Source organism: Pongo pygmaeus, chromosome 10 (assembly GCF_028885625.2).
Source record: "Pongo pygmaeus isolate AG05252 chromosome 10, NHGRI_mPonPyg2-v2.0_pri, whole genome shotgun sequence".
In the NCBI taxonomy this organism is placed as follows: Eukaryota; Metazoa; Chordata; class Mammalia; order Primates; family Hominidae; genus Pongo; species Pongo pygmaeus.
This window is the reverse complement of record NC_072383.2, coordinates 86,509,149-86,523,130: the sequence shown is the minus strand read 5'-3', so window position 1 is coordinate 86,523,130 and position 13,982 is coordinate 86,509,149.

The window sequence follows — 13,982 nt, the reverse complement described above, 5'->3', positions numbered from 1 at the left end:
TAATAATGTATTCTTGAAAAATAATAACACAGTGAATATAAAGCATTCTCACAACCAAAATAACCATGTGAGGCAGTGCATAGATTAATTAGCTAGCTTTAGTTGTTTCACAATGTATATATACAGTAAAACATGTTATACATGACAAATACCTACAATTTTATCTGTCAATTTAAAATTACATAATACATAAAATACATTCTACATAAAAATACATAATACATAAAAGAGAAAAGTTACTGCACCAAAAAAAAATAAAAATGACCATTTTGATGTTCATCAACAGATGGGTGAAAAAACAGACTGTGGTATATCCATGCAATGGAATACCGCTTAGTAATAAAAGAAAATGAACCATTGATACATGCAGCAACAGGATAATTTTCAAAAACATTTTCAAAATAATTATACTTTTTAAAAATATATACAAGAAAAGAAGTTTAAATGACTCATAGTTCTACAAACTATACAGGAAGCATAGCAGCATCTGCTCCTGAGGAAGCCTCAGAAAGCTTTTACTTATGGTGGAAAGCAAAACAGGAGCAGGCAACTCACATAATGAAGGCAGGGATGAGAGACAGTGGAGGAGGGGAGGTGCCACACACTTTCAAAACACCACATCTCATGTGAACTCATAGCAAGAGCTCACTTTGTCACCAAGGGGTTGGTCCAAGCAGTTCATGAGAGATCAAATCCCATAATCCAATCACCTCCTGCTGAGCCCCACCTCCCATACTACGGATTATAATTTAGCATGAGATTTGGGTGAGGACAAATATCCAAATTATATAATTCTTCCCCTTTTCTCCAATTCTTATGTTGTTCTCATATTTCAAAATACAATAATCTCTCTCAATAGTCTCTCAAAAGTCTTAACTTATTCCAGCATTAAATTAAAATTTCCAAGTCCAAGTTCAAAGTCTCTTCTGTGACTCATTTCCTTTTACCTATGAGCTTTCAAAACAAGTTATTTACTTCCAAGATATAATGAGACTATAAGTATTGTATGAACATTCCTGCACCAAAAGGAAGAAAACAGCCAAAAGAAAGGAGCTACAGGCCCTGTGTAAGTTAAAAGCCCAGCAGGGCCATCATTAAATCTTAAAATACCATAATCTCTTTTGACTCCATGTCCCCCATGCAGGGCACACTGGTGCATGGGGTAGGCTCCCAAGGGCAGCTCGGCCCTTGTGGGTTTGCAGAGTTCAGCCCCTGAGGCTGCCATTATGGACTAGAGTTGAATGCCTGTGGCATTCAGGCAAGCTGCCAGTGGAGCTACCATTCTGGAGTCTAGAGAACAGTGGCCCATTCTCACAGCTCCACTAAGCAGTGCCCAGGTGGGTAATCTATATGGGGCCTCCAACTCCACATTTCCCTCTGCACTGCCCTAGTAAAAGTTGTCTGTGAGACCTCTGCCCCTGTGGCAGCCTTCTGTCTGGGCACCTAGGCTCTGTTATACATCCTCTGAAATCTAGGGTGAGGACATCAAGCTTCCTTCATTCTTGCACTCTGAACACCTGCAGGCTTAACGTCATGTGGAAATTGCCAAGGATTACTTTTGCACCCCCTGGAGCAGAGGCCCAAGCTATACCTGGGCACCTTTGATGTAGGGCTGGAGCTGGGGCACCTGAGATGTAGGAAGCAGCCTCCTGGGGTGGCACAGAGCAGTGACACCTCTGAAACTATTTAGTCCTTTCGGGCCTCTGGGCCTATGATATGAGAGGCTACTGCAAAGGTCTCTGAAAGGCCTTCAAGACCCTTTTCACCTTCTCTTGGCTATCAGCATTTGGTTCCATTTTAATTATGTAAATATCTCCAGTAAGTCTTTTCTCCACAGAATGCTTGAATACTTTTCCCAAAAAAGCTATTTCTTTCTCTGCAACATGGCTAAGACAAACATTTTTCAAAATTTCATGCTCTGTTTCCTGTTAGTAGGCCCTGGTATTTGTTATTCCCTTCTTTGTACTCAAAGTTTATCTCCCACTATAAGAGAATGCAGTATTTGGTATTTGGATTCCTGTTCTTGAATTAGTTCACTTATGATAGTGGTCTCCAGCTCCATCCATGTTGCTGCAAAGGACAAGATCTTATTCTTTTTTATGGCTGCATAGTATTCTATGGTTTATATGTACCCCATTTTCTTTATTCAGTCTACTGTTTATGGGCACTTAGGTTGATTCTGTCTTTACTATTGTGAATAGTGCTGCAATGAACATACAAGTGCATGTGTTATTATGGTAGAACGACTTATATTCCTTTGGGTATATACCAAATAATGGGATTGCTGGGTCAAATGGTAATTCTGCTTTAAGTTCTTTCAGAAATTGCCAAACTACTTTCCACAATGGCTGAAGTAATTTACATTCCCACCAACAATGTATAAGTGTTCCCTATTCTCCACAACCTGGCCAGAATCTGTTATTTTATGACTTTTTAAAAATAGCCATTCTGACTGGTGTGAGATGGTATCTCATTGCAGTTTTGATTTGCATTTCTGTGATTAGTGATGTTGAGCATTTTCTTATATGATGTTAGCTAAATATATGTCTTCTTTTGAAAAGCATCTGTTCAGTTCCTTTCCCCAATTATTAATGGGGTTATTTGCTTTTTGCTTGTAAAATTGTTTCAGTACCTTACAGATTCTGGATATTAGATCTTCATCAGAAGCATAGTTTGCAAAAATTTTCTCAAATTCTATAGGTTGTCTATTTAGTATGTTAATAGTTTCTTTTGCTGTGCAGGAGCAATTTAGTTTAATTAGGTCCCATTCATCAATTTTTCTTCTGGTTGCAATTGCTTTTGGCATGTTCATATTGAAATCTTTTCCCAGTCCTATGTCCAGAATGGTATTGCCAAGGTTATCTTCCAGGATTTTTATAGTTTTAGGTTTTACATTTAAGTGTTTAATACATCTTGAGTTCACTTTTGTATTTGGCATAATAAAAGTTTCAATTGATCCAGTTTCAATCTTCTGTATATGACTAGCCAGTTATCCCAGGACCATCTACTGAACAAGGAGTCTTTCCCCCTTGATTGTTTTTCTTAGCTTTGTCAAAGATCAGATGGCTGTAGGTGTACAGCATTATTTCTGGGCTTTCTATTCTGTTTCATTGGTCTATGTGTCTGTTTTTGTACCAGTACTATGTTGTTTTGGTTACTGCAGCTTCATAGTATAGTTTGAAGTTTGATAATGTGATGTTCCAAGCTCTGTTCTTTTTTCTTAGGATTGCCTTGATCATTTAGGTAGTTTTTTGGTTCCATATGAATTTTGCATAGTTTTTTCTGGCTCTCTGAAGAATGTCTTTGGTAGTTTGATAGAAATAGCAGTGAATATTTAAATTTCTTTGTGTGGTATAGCCATTTTAACAATATAGATTCTTCCTATCCATGAGCATGGAATGTTTTCCCATTTAGATGTGTCATCTCCAATTTCTTTGAGCAGTGTTTTGTGATCCTTTTTGTAGAGGTCTTTCATCTCCCTTTTAAGCTACTGGAAACACACGTTGGTAAGTTTTTGGGTGGAGTGTTATGTAGATGTCTATTAGGTCCATTTGATCAAGTGTTGAGTTGAGGTCCTGAATATCTTTGTTAGTTTTCAGCCTCATTGGTCTAATACTGTCAGTGGGGTGAGGAAGTCCCTTAATATTATTGTGTGGTTCTCTACGTCTCTTTGTAGCTCTCTAAGAACTTGCTTTATGAGTCTGGGTGCTCCCATTTTGGCTGTGTACACATTTAGGATAGTTAAGTCTTCTTGTTGAATTGAGCCCTTTACAAATATGTAATGCCCTTCTTTGTCTTTTATGATATTTGTTGGTTTAAAGACTGTTTTATCTGAAATTAGAATACCAAAACCTATTTTTATCTGTTTTCCATTTTCTTGGTAGATTTTTCTTCATCCCTTTATTTTGAGACTATGGGTGTCATTGCATGTGAGTTGGGTCTCTTGAAGACAGCATACTGTTGGATCTTGCTTTTTTATCCAACTTGCCACTCTTTGCCTTTTCATTCGATCATTTATGTCATTTTCATTCAGAGTTAGTATTGATATGTGCATATTTGTTCCTGTCATCATGAGGTTAGCTGGTTGTTAAGCATATTTGTTTGGGTAGTTGCTTTATAGTTTCACTGGTCTATGTTCTTAAGTGTGTTTTTCTAGTGGCTGGTAATGGACTTTCTCTTTTGTGTTTAGCATTTCCTTCAGGACCTCTTTTATGGCAGGTCTGGTAGTAATGAAATCCCTTAACATTTGCTTGTCTAAAAAGGATCTTATTCTCCTCTGCTTATGAAGCTTAGTTTGAGTGCATATAAAATTTTTGATTCAAAATTCTTTTCTTTAAGAATGCTGAATATTGACGTGTAGGGTTTCTGCTGAAAAGTCTGCTGTTAGCCTGATGGGGTTTTTTCAGCTGACCTGACCCTTTTCTTTAGTTATCTTTAACATTTTTGTTTCAACCTTGGAGAATTTGATGAGTATGTGTCCTAGGGATGATCTCTTTGTGTATAACTTAACAGGGGTTCTTCACATTTCCTGAATTTGAATATTGGCCTCTCTAGCAAGGTTGGAGAAATTTTCATGGATGATATCCTGAAATATGTTTTCCAAGATGCTTGCTTTCTGCCCATCTTTTTCAGGGATACTAATGAGTCAAAGATTTGGTCACTTTACATAATCCCATATTTCTGGCAGATTTTTTTTCATTCTTTTGTATTATTTTACTTTTGTTTTTATCTGACTGAGTTCCTTTGGAGAACCAGTCTTTGAGCTCTGAGATTCTTTCCTCAGTTTGGTCTATTCTGCCATTAATACTTGTTATGGCATTATGAAATTCTAATAATGTGTTTTTCAGCTCTCTCAAATCAGTTTAGCTATTTCTTATATTGGCCATTTCATCTATCAGCTTCTGTATTGTTTTATTTGTAATCCTTAGCTCCCTTGAATTGGGTTTTGACTTTCTCTCCTGAATCTTGATTATCTTTGTTGCTAGCCATATTCTGAGTTTTATTTCTGTCATTTTAGCCATTTCAGCCTGGTTAAGAATGCTTGCTTGGGAACTAGTGCAGTTGTTTTGAGGAAAGAAGACACTATGGCTTTATGAGTTGCCACATTCTTGCACTGGTTCTTTCTTATCTGTGTGGACTGATATACATTTAACTGCAGTATAATTGAAATACAGTCAGTAGACTTCTTTTCTGGATGTTTTTGTAGGGCCAAGGCTTTGTGCAGGATCTTTCTTTGTAGCTGAACTCTTGTCCTTGGTTTCACAGGGCATTGGTGGGGGAGCTATGATCTGTTTCAATCTTCTGAAAGTGTGCAATCCTTGCCCGCTCAAGTGCTGGGTTCACATCTTGGCTTGGCACTCCTGGACTGCACACTGCAGCTCTGGGGCAAGCTCAGCCTTAATGTTCCCTCCCAAGCTTAGAGGCAGCAGGGAAGGGACCTTGGCAGTGGTGGTAGCAGAGAGCATTTCACTTGTCTCTTGGGGATCCACACCAGAGAAATTCAGAGGCACTATCAATCAGTGCAGTCAGCCTGAGGTGGGACAGCTGCACTGTGAGCCTAAGCCATGGGGTCCCTGCCTGGTGATGAGCAGGCGAGGAGGAGAGTCTGAAGGCAACAGTGGTGAGGGCTGCAGCAAAAATGATGGCCTGCCTCTCCCTCTGGGAGCTCCTTCCCAGGGAAGTACAGAGCTGCTACTGGCCTAAGAACCTAGGTGGGGTTTGTGCAGCTATGCTAGGATCTCAGGCTAAAGGCCCTTGTCCTGAGAGTTGCAGTGGAGGTGAGGCGCGCTGTTTATTGCTGCCCTGCCTCTTGGATTTGGTCCCTTTCATGAAGGTGTATAAGGGAGCCTGACCTCTCTTGTTGCTGGAGCTTCAGCTGCTAACGCCAGGATTCCTAGGAATATAAGGTTCCCGGGACTCCATGCATGCCTAAGCAGGAGCTCTGCCCAGATTTCACATAGCTCTCTATGTCAGTCAGGAGGCCCCAGTGGGGAACTCATGGGGGAGTCTCCTGAGCTCAGTGTTGCAAATTTCCATGGTAAAAGTGTGAGTTCCCAGGGACACTCACTCACTCACAATTTCCCCACAGTGGGAGGACCTCTCCTGGCTCTGTGCCAGTCCTGAGTGGGTGGTTGTCCTGTCTCTCTTTTCTCCATTCTTCATGGATTGAGTTGTTTCCTTGATGAATCCCAATGTGTCCACCTGGATGTTCCAGTAAAAGAGTTGGTATTTACTCACCACTCTTTCTTCTCTATGTAACAATGGCACTCACTAGCTGCTTCTAGTCAGCCATCTTGGTTCCTCCCTTTCAACTCTAAAATATTCTGAGTGTGTCTTAGCCATCTCTGGCTGCTGTAACAAAATACCACAGACTAAATGGCTTAAAAAAAGGAAAATGCGGTACATATACACCATGAAGTACTATGAAGCCATAAAAAGAAAATGAGATCATGTTCTTTGCAGGGACATGGATGGAGCTGAAGGCCATTATCCTTAGTAAACTTATTCAGAAACAGAAAACCAAATATAGCATGTTCTTGCTTATGAGTGGTAGTTAATGATGAACACATGGACACATAGAGGAAACAACACACACTGGGAGCTTTCAGAGGATGGAGGTGGGAGGAGGGAGAGGATCAGGAAAAATACCTAATGGATACTAGGCTTAATACCTGGGCGATGAAATAATCTGTATAACAAACTCCTGTGACAAGTGTTTACCTATGTAACAAAACTGCACATCCTGCACATGTACCCCTGAACTTAAAATAACAGTCAAAAAACCAGACTTTTTTTTCTCACAGTCTGGCGTCTGGGAAGTCAACAATCAAGGTGCTGGCAGATTTGGTTCTTGGTGAGTGCCCTCCTCCTGACTTGCTGACAGCTGCCTTCTCATTGTATCTTCACATGGCAGAGAAAGTTTGATAAGAGGTTTTTATCATGAAATAATTTTGAATTTTATCAAATGCTTTTTCTGCATCTATTGAGATGATTATATGGTTTTACTTCATTCTGTTGATGTGATGTATCATGTTTCTTGATTTGCATATGTTGAATCATCTTTGCATCCCTGGAATAAATCCCACTTGACTGTAGTGTATTATTTTTTGGAAGTGTTGTTGAATATGGTTTACTAGTATTTTGTTAAGGATTTTTGCATCTATGTTCATCACAAATATTGTCCTGTAGGTTTTTTTAATCTTGTTTTTTCCTTGTCTGGTTTTGGTATCAGTGTGATGATGGCCTTGTAGAATGAGTTACGAAGAATTTTCCTGTCTTCAAATTATTGGAATAGTTTCTGGAGGATTGATATTAGTTCTTTTTTATAGATTTGGTAGAATTTGGCTTTGACTGCATCCAGCCCTGGGCTTTTTTTCGGTGGGAAAATTTGTATTACTGATTCAATCTTGCTACTCATTATTGGTCTGTTCAGGAGTTCTATTTCTTCCTGATTCAATCTTGGTAAGTTATATCTGTCCAGGAACTTACCCATTTCCTCTAGGTTTTTCAATTTGTCAGTATATAGTTGTTCATGATAGTCTCTGATGATCTTTTGTATTTCTGTGATATCAAGTTGTAATATTTCCTTTTTCATTTCTGATTTTGTTTATTTGAGTGAATCTCCTCTACTTTATTGGTTAGTCTAGCTAGCAGTTTATTAATTTTATTTTTTCAAATAATTAACTTTCTATTTCATTAATCATTTCTATTATTTAATCTCCATTTTATTTAGTTCTGCTCTCATTTCTTTTCTTCTGCTAATTTGGGATTTTTCTTGTTCTTAGTTTTCTTGTTCCTTGAGGCACATTGTTAGATTGTTATTTGGTAACCTTACTACTTTTATTATGTAAGCATTTATTGCTATGAAATTCCCTCTTACCACTGCTTTTGCTGTATCTCACAGGTTTTGGTATGTTGTGTTTCCATTTTTATTTGTTTCAATAAAGTTTTTCATTTTTTTTTTGAGATGGAGTCTCACTCACTCACTTAGGCTGAAGTTTAGTGGCACAGTCTTGGCTCACTGCAACCTCCACCTCCTGGGTTCAAGCGATTCTCCTGCCTCAGCCTCCCTAGTAGCTGGGACTACAGGTGTGCACAACCACACCCAGCTAGTTTTTATATTTTTGGTAGAGACAGGGTTTCGCCATTTTGGCCAGGCTGGCCTCAAACTCCTAACCTCAGGTGATCTGCCCACCTTGGCTTCCCAAAGTGCTGGGATTACAGGCATGAGCCTCCATGCACAACCTCAACAAAGTTTGTTATTTCCATCTTAATTTTTCCACTGACCCAATGGTCATTCAGGAGCATGTTTAATTCTTCTGTGTTTGTACAGTTTCCAGAGTTCTTGTTGGTACTGATTTCTAGTTTTATTTCATTGTAGTCTGAGAAGATAGCTGATATGATTTTGATTTTTTAAAAATTGTTGAGAATTGCTTTTCAGCCTATCATATTGTCTATCCTGGAGAATTCTTCATAAGCTGATGAAAAGATTATACATTCTTCAGTTGTTTGATGGAATGTTCTGTAAATTTCTGTTATACCCATTTGGTCTAACGTCCAGTTAAAATCCAATGTTTCTTTGTTGATTTTCTGTCTAGATATTCTGTCTAATGCTGAGAGTAGGGTGTTAAAGTCACCCATGTTATTTTGTATTGCAGTCTACCTCTCTCTTTAGATCTAGTAATATTTGCTTTATGAATCTGAGTGATCCAGTGTTTAGAACTGTTATATCTTCTTGCCAGATTGATTCCATTAACATTATATAATGACTTTTATTGTCTACATTATTTTTACTGCTTTTGGTGTCCATTTACATGGAATATCTTTTTTATTTATTAAAATTTTATTTTAGTTTCGGGGTATATGTGCAAGTTTAATATATAGGTAAATTATGTATTGTGAGGGTTTTGTGTACAGATTATCCCATCACCCAGGTAATAAGCATGGTACCTGATAGGTAGTTTTTCGTCCTCATCCTCCTCCCATCCTCCACCTTCAAGTAGACTCCAGTGTCTATTGTTCCCTTCTATGTGTCCATGTGTGCTCAATGTTTAGCTCCCACTTATAAGTGAGAACATGTGGTATTTTGTTTCCTGTTCCTGCATTAGTTTGCTGAGGATAATGGTCTCCAGCTCCATTCATGTTGCTGCAAAGGACATGAGATCCCTTCCTTCCTCCCTCCCTTCCTTCCTTCCTTCCTTCCTTCCTTCCTTCCTTCCTTCCTTCCTTCCTTCCTTCCTCCCTTCCTCCCTTCCTTCCTTCCTTCAGTTCACAGGTACATGTGCAGGTTTGTTATATAGGTAAACTTGTGTTGTGAGGGTTTGTTGTACAGATCATTTTGCCACTCAGATATTAAGCCTAGTACCCATTAGTTATTTTTCCCAATCCTCTCCCTCCTCCCACCCTCCACCCTCTGATAGGCCCCAATGTGTGTTGTTCTTCTCTGTGTGTCCATGTATTCTTATTCTTTAGCTGCCACTTACAAATAAGAATATGCCATATTTGGTTTTCCATTTCTATAAGTTTGCTAAGGATAATGGCCTCCATCTCCATCCATGTTTCTGCAAAAAACATGATCTCATTCTTTTTTATAGCTGCATAGTATTCCACAGTGTATATATACCACATTTTCTTTATCCAGTCTACCATTGATGGGCATTTAAGTTGATTCCATGTCTTTGCTATTGTTGAACCAACTTTTCATCCCAGGGATAAAGCCTACTTGATCATGGTGGAATAGCTTGGGATGTGCTGCTGGATTCAGTTTGCTAATTTCTTGAGGATTTTTGCATCTATGTACATCAAGTTTTCACCTTTTATGTGTGTGTGTCTGTGTCAGGTTTTGATATTAGAATTATGCTGGTCTCATAGAATGAGTTAGGAAGTTCCTTTCTCCTTAATTTTTTGGAATAGTTTCAGTAGAAAGGCTAACAGCTCTTTATACATCTGGTAGAACTAAGCTATGAATCCATCTGGTTCTGGGCTTTTTCTGGTTGGTAGGCTTTTTATTACTGATTTAATTTTGGAACTCATTATTAGACTGTTCTGGGATTCAATTTCTTCCTGGTTTAATATTGGGAGGTTGTATGTTTATAGGGATGTATTCATTTATTTAAAGTTTTGTAGTTAGTGTGCATATAGGTGTTCATAATAGTCTCTGATTTTTTTTTTTGTATTTTTGTGGGGTTAGTGATAATGTTCCCTTTATCTATTACATGGAATACCTTTTTCGATGCTTTAACTTTCATCCTATATGTGTCTTTACTAGTAACATGAGTTTCTTGTAAGCACCATAGAGTTGGATAATTTTTAAAATCCTTTCAGCTATTATAAATATTTCAATATAATAATTTAATCTGTTTATGTTCAAGGTTATTATTGATATGTGAGGCTTTGTTTTTCCATATTGTTAATTAACTGTTTTATATATGATTCTTCCTTTTTTCTTCGCTTATAGTTTGTCTTTGTGGCTTGGTGAATTTCTATAATGGTATCAGTTGAGTTCTTTCTCATCTTCAGTTGTGTATTGATTAACTAGTGAGTTTTATATATTTTGTATTTTAATGTAGGTAAATGTTGTTCTTTCACTTCCAGATTTAGGTCTCCCTTGATCATTTCTTGTAGAGCCAGTCTAGTGGCAACAAATTCCCTCAGCATTTGCTTGTCTGGGAAATACTATATTTTTTTCTCATTTATAAAGGATTATTTTGCTGGATCTAATATTCTTGACTGTCAGGTTTTTTTTTTTCTTTCAGTATTTTGAATATATCATCCCATTTCCTTCTGGCCTATAAGGTTTGTGTTGAGAAATCTGCTGTTAGTTTGATGGGATTCCTTTTATATATGTGTAGACACACTTTTCTCTTGTTGTTTTTGGGAGTCACTATCTTTGACTTTAGACAGTCTGACTATAATGTACTGTGGAGAAGACATTTTTGCATTGTATATTCTTGGCAATAGCTGAACTTCTTGTATTTGTATAAATCCCTTGCTAACATTAGGAAGTTTTCATCTATTATTCTGTTAAATAGGTTTTATAATTCTTTGTCTTTTGCCCTCAAGGTATTGATTATTCAAATATGTGTTTGCTTTATGTTGTTCCAAATATCATGAAGGCTTTGTTCACATTGTTTATACTTTTTTTTCTTTATATTTGTCTGACTCATTTATTTCAAAAGACCTGTCTTTAAGTTCTGAGATTCTTTCTTCTGCCTGATCTATTCTATTTTTGGAGCTTTCAAATGTATGTTGCATTTCCTTTAATGAATTCCTCAGTTCCAGACTCTCTATTTGGTTCTATTAAAAATATGTATCTTTCTCATAAATTTCTCATTTATATCCTGAATTGTTTTCCTAATTTCTTTGTATTGTTTTTTTTAGAATTCTCTTGCATTTCACTGCACTTCTGTAAAATTAATATTTTGAATTCTTTACTTGGGATTTTAATTTTTTTAAATTAAGATATATTTCTGATTAGAGCAAGATGATCCTCAGTAAAAAAAAAAAGAAAAAAAAATTTTTTTTTTTAAAAAGTATCTATTTCTGGTAAATTATTCTGTTCCTTTGGAGGAGTCATATTTAATTGCTTTTTCATGATTTCTTCATCCTTATGTTGATATTTATGCATCTGGTGTGTGATGGATAATATTGAGTGTCAACTTGATTAGATTGAAGGATACAAACTATTGATCTTGGGTGTGTCTGTGAGGGTGCAGGCAAAAAAGATTAATGTTTGAGTCAGTGGGCTGGTGAAGGCAGATCAATCCTTAATCTGGTGGGCACAATCTAATCAGCTGCCAGCAAATACAAAGCAGGCAGAAAAAGGTGAAAAGGAGAGACTGGCCTGGGCTCCCAGCCTGCATCTTTCTCCCATGCTGGATGCTTCCTGCTTTTAAATATCAGACTCCAAGTTCTTAAGTTTTGGGGCTTGGACTGGCTCTCCTTGCTCCTCAGCATGCAGACAGCCTATTGTGGGACCTTGTGATAGTGTAAGTTAATATTTAATAAACTCCCCTTTATATACATCTATATATACATTAAATATTAACTTACACCATATATATATATATATATATCCTATTAGTTCTGTCCCTCTAGAGAACCCTGACTAATACAGATTTTGGTACCAGAAGTGGTTCTAGAGGAACAGAATATTAAAGATAGAGTTTTCTCATCGGCTTTGGGGTTTCAGGAGTTGGCTGCTTAATATGGTTAGACTCAAAAATGCTAAGGACTCTATTTCTAAGAGTATGGAGAACACAGATAGTCCTTGGCATGAACTGTTTAGAGAGTTGTGCAAAATAAATGCACTTGACCCTCCAGATTCACTGCTCACAAGAGGCAAGAAGTTCGTTGGCTATATACATAATATCTGTAACCATATGTGGAGAACCAAGGAACATAATGAAGCTGGTTGGTTGCTCCTAAGTTTAGTGGACAAAGTGATCAAAGAAAATGATGAACTCAGGGATTCTGTCTCCCAGCTTCAGAAGCAGATACTGAGCCTCAAATCTGCTAAGATTGCCCTGAGTGAGAGTCTTATCTCTTGTAGAGAAAGAGCTGAAATTGTAGAAAAACAGACACAAGCTCTTATCATGCGAGTGGGTGACCTGCAGTGAAAGATACATGCACAGCCTTGCCGGGTGTCCACTGTTAAAGTGAGGGCATTGATTGGAAAAGAATGGGACCCTGAAACTTGGAATGGAGATGTGTGGCAGGACCCTGATGATGAAGCTTGGGACATTGAGTTTATAAACACTGATGAACTTTTTTGCCAGAAGAAACAGCTTCCCCACCCCCAGTAGTGGTAACGTCCCCTCCCCAACCCATGCTGCTATTAGCCTTTCCACCTCTGTCTGAGGAGATAAACCCTGTGCTGCCTGAGGCAACAGTGATGACCTCCCTTAGGCAGTTGCCAAGCAAGGTAATGTTGAGTCCCCTCAGGAGCCACCCCCAACACCTCTGTTTGCTTCTAGACCTATAACTAGACTAAAGTCCTGGCAGGCCCCAGGAGGTGAGGTAGAAAGTGTGACCCATGAGGAGGTGTGTTGCACTTAAAAGAACTGTTTGAGTTCTCTAATTTATATAAAGAGCAACCTGGAGAACAGGCATGGGAATGAATATTAAGAGTATGGGATAAAGGGGAAAGGAACATAGAGTTGGATCAGGCTGAATATATTGATTTGGGTCCACTAAATAGGGACTCTACTTTTAATGTTGCAGTTCAGGCAGTTAAAAAGGTTCTTCTAATAGTTTATTTGCTTGGTTAACTGAAATATGGATTAAATGATGGCCCACTGTAAGTGAGCTGGAAATGCCTGATCTCCCTTGGTTTAATGTAGAGGAAGGAATCAAAAGGCATAGGGAGATTAGGATGGTGGAATGGATTAGTCACTTTAGACCTACTCATCCCAGCTGGGAGGTTCCAGAAGATATACCTTTGACCAATGCCTTGTGAAATAGATTTGTGAGAGCAGCACCTGCATCTTTGAAGAGCCCTATAATTACTCTTCTCTGTATGTCAGATCTAAGGGTGGGAACCACAGTCACTCAACTAAAAAATTTAAATACAATGAGAATAGTTGGATCCATAGGTGGTGGGGGTCAAGTGGAGGCACTCAACCGTCAAAGGCAAGGTGGGCATAGCTACTGTAATGGACAGCAGAGGCAAAGTGGTAATCAGAATATTCTGACTTGTGTAGAGCTCTGGCATTGGTGAATTAACCAGTGTTCCTAGAAGTGAAATAGATAGGAAGCCTACTGCATTCCTACTTAATTTATACAAGCAGAAAACTTCTAGGTCGAATGAACAAAAGACTACTTTGGATTATAAAAAGAGAGAATCACGGCCCCTCAATCAATTTCCAGACTTGAGCCAGTTTACAGACCCAGAACCCCTTGAATGAAGGCAAAACCGGGTCCCCTTGAGGGAGGACCCCACTACATTACTGATAATTTATGCAGTGAATCTTTCTCCCATTCTT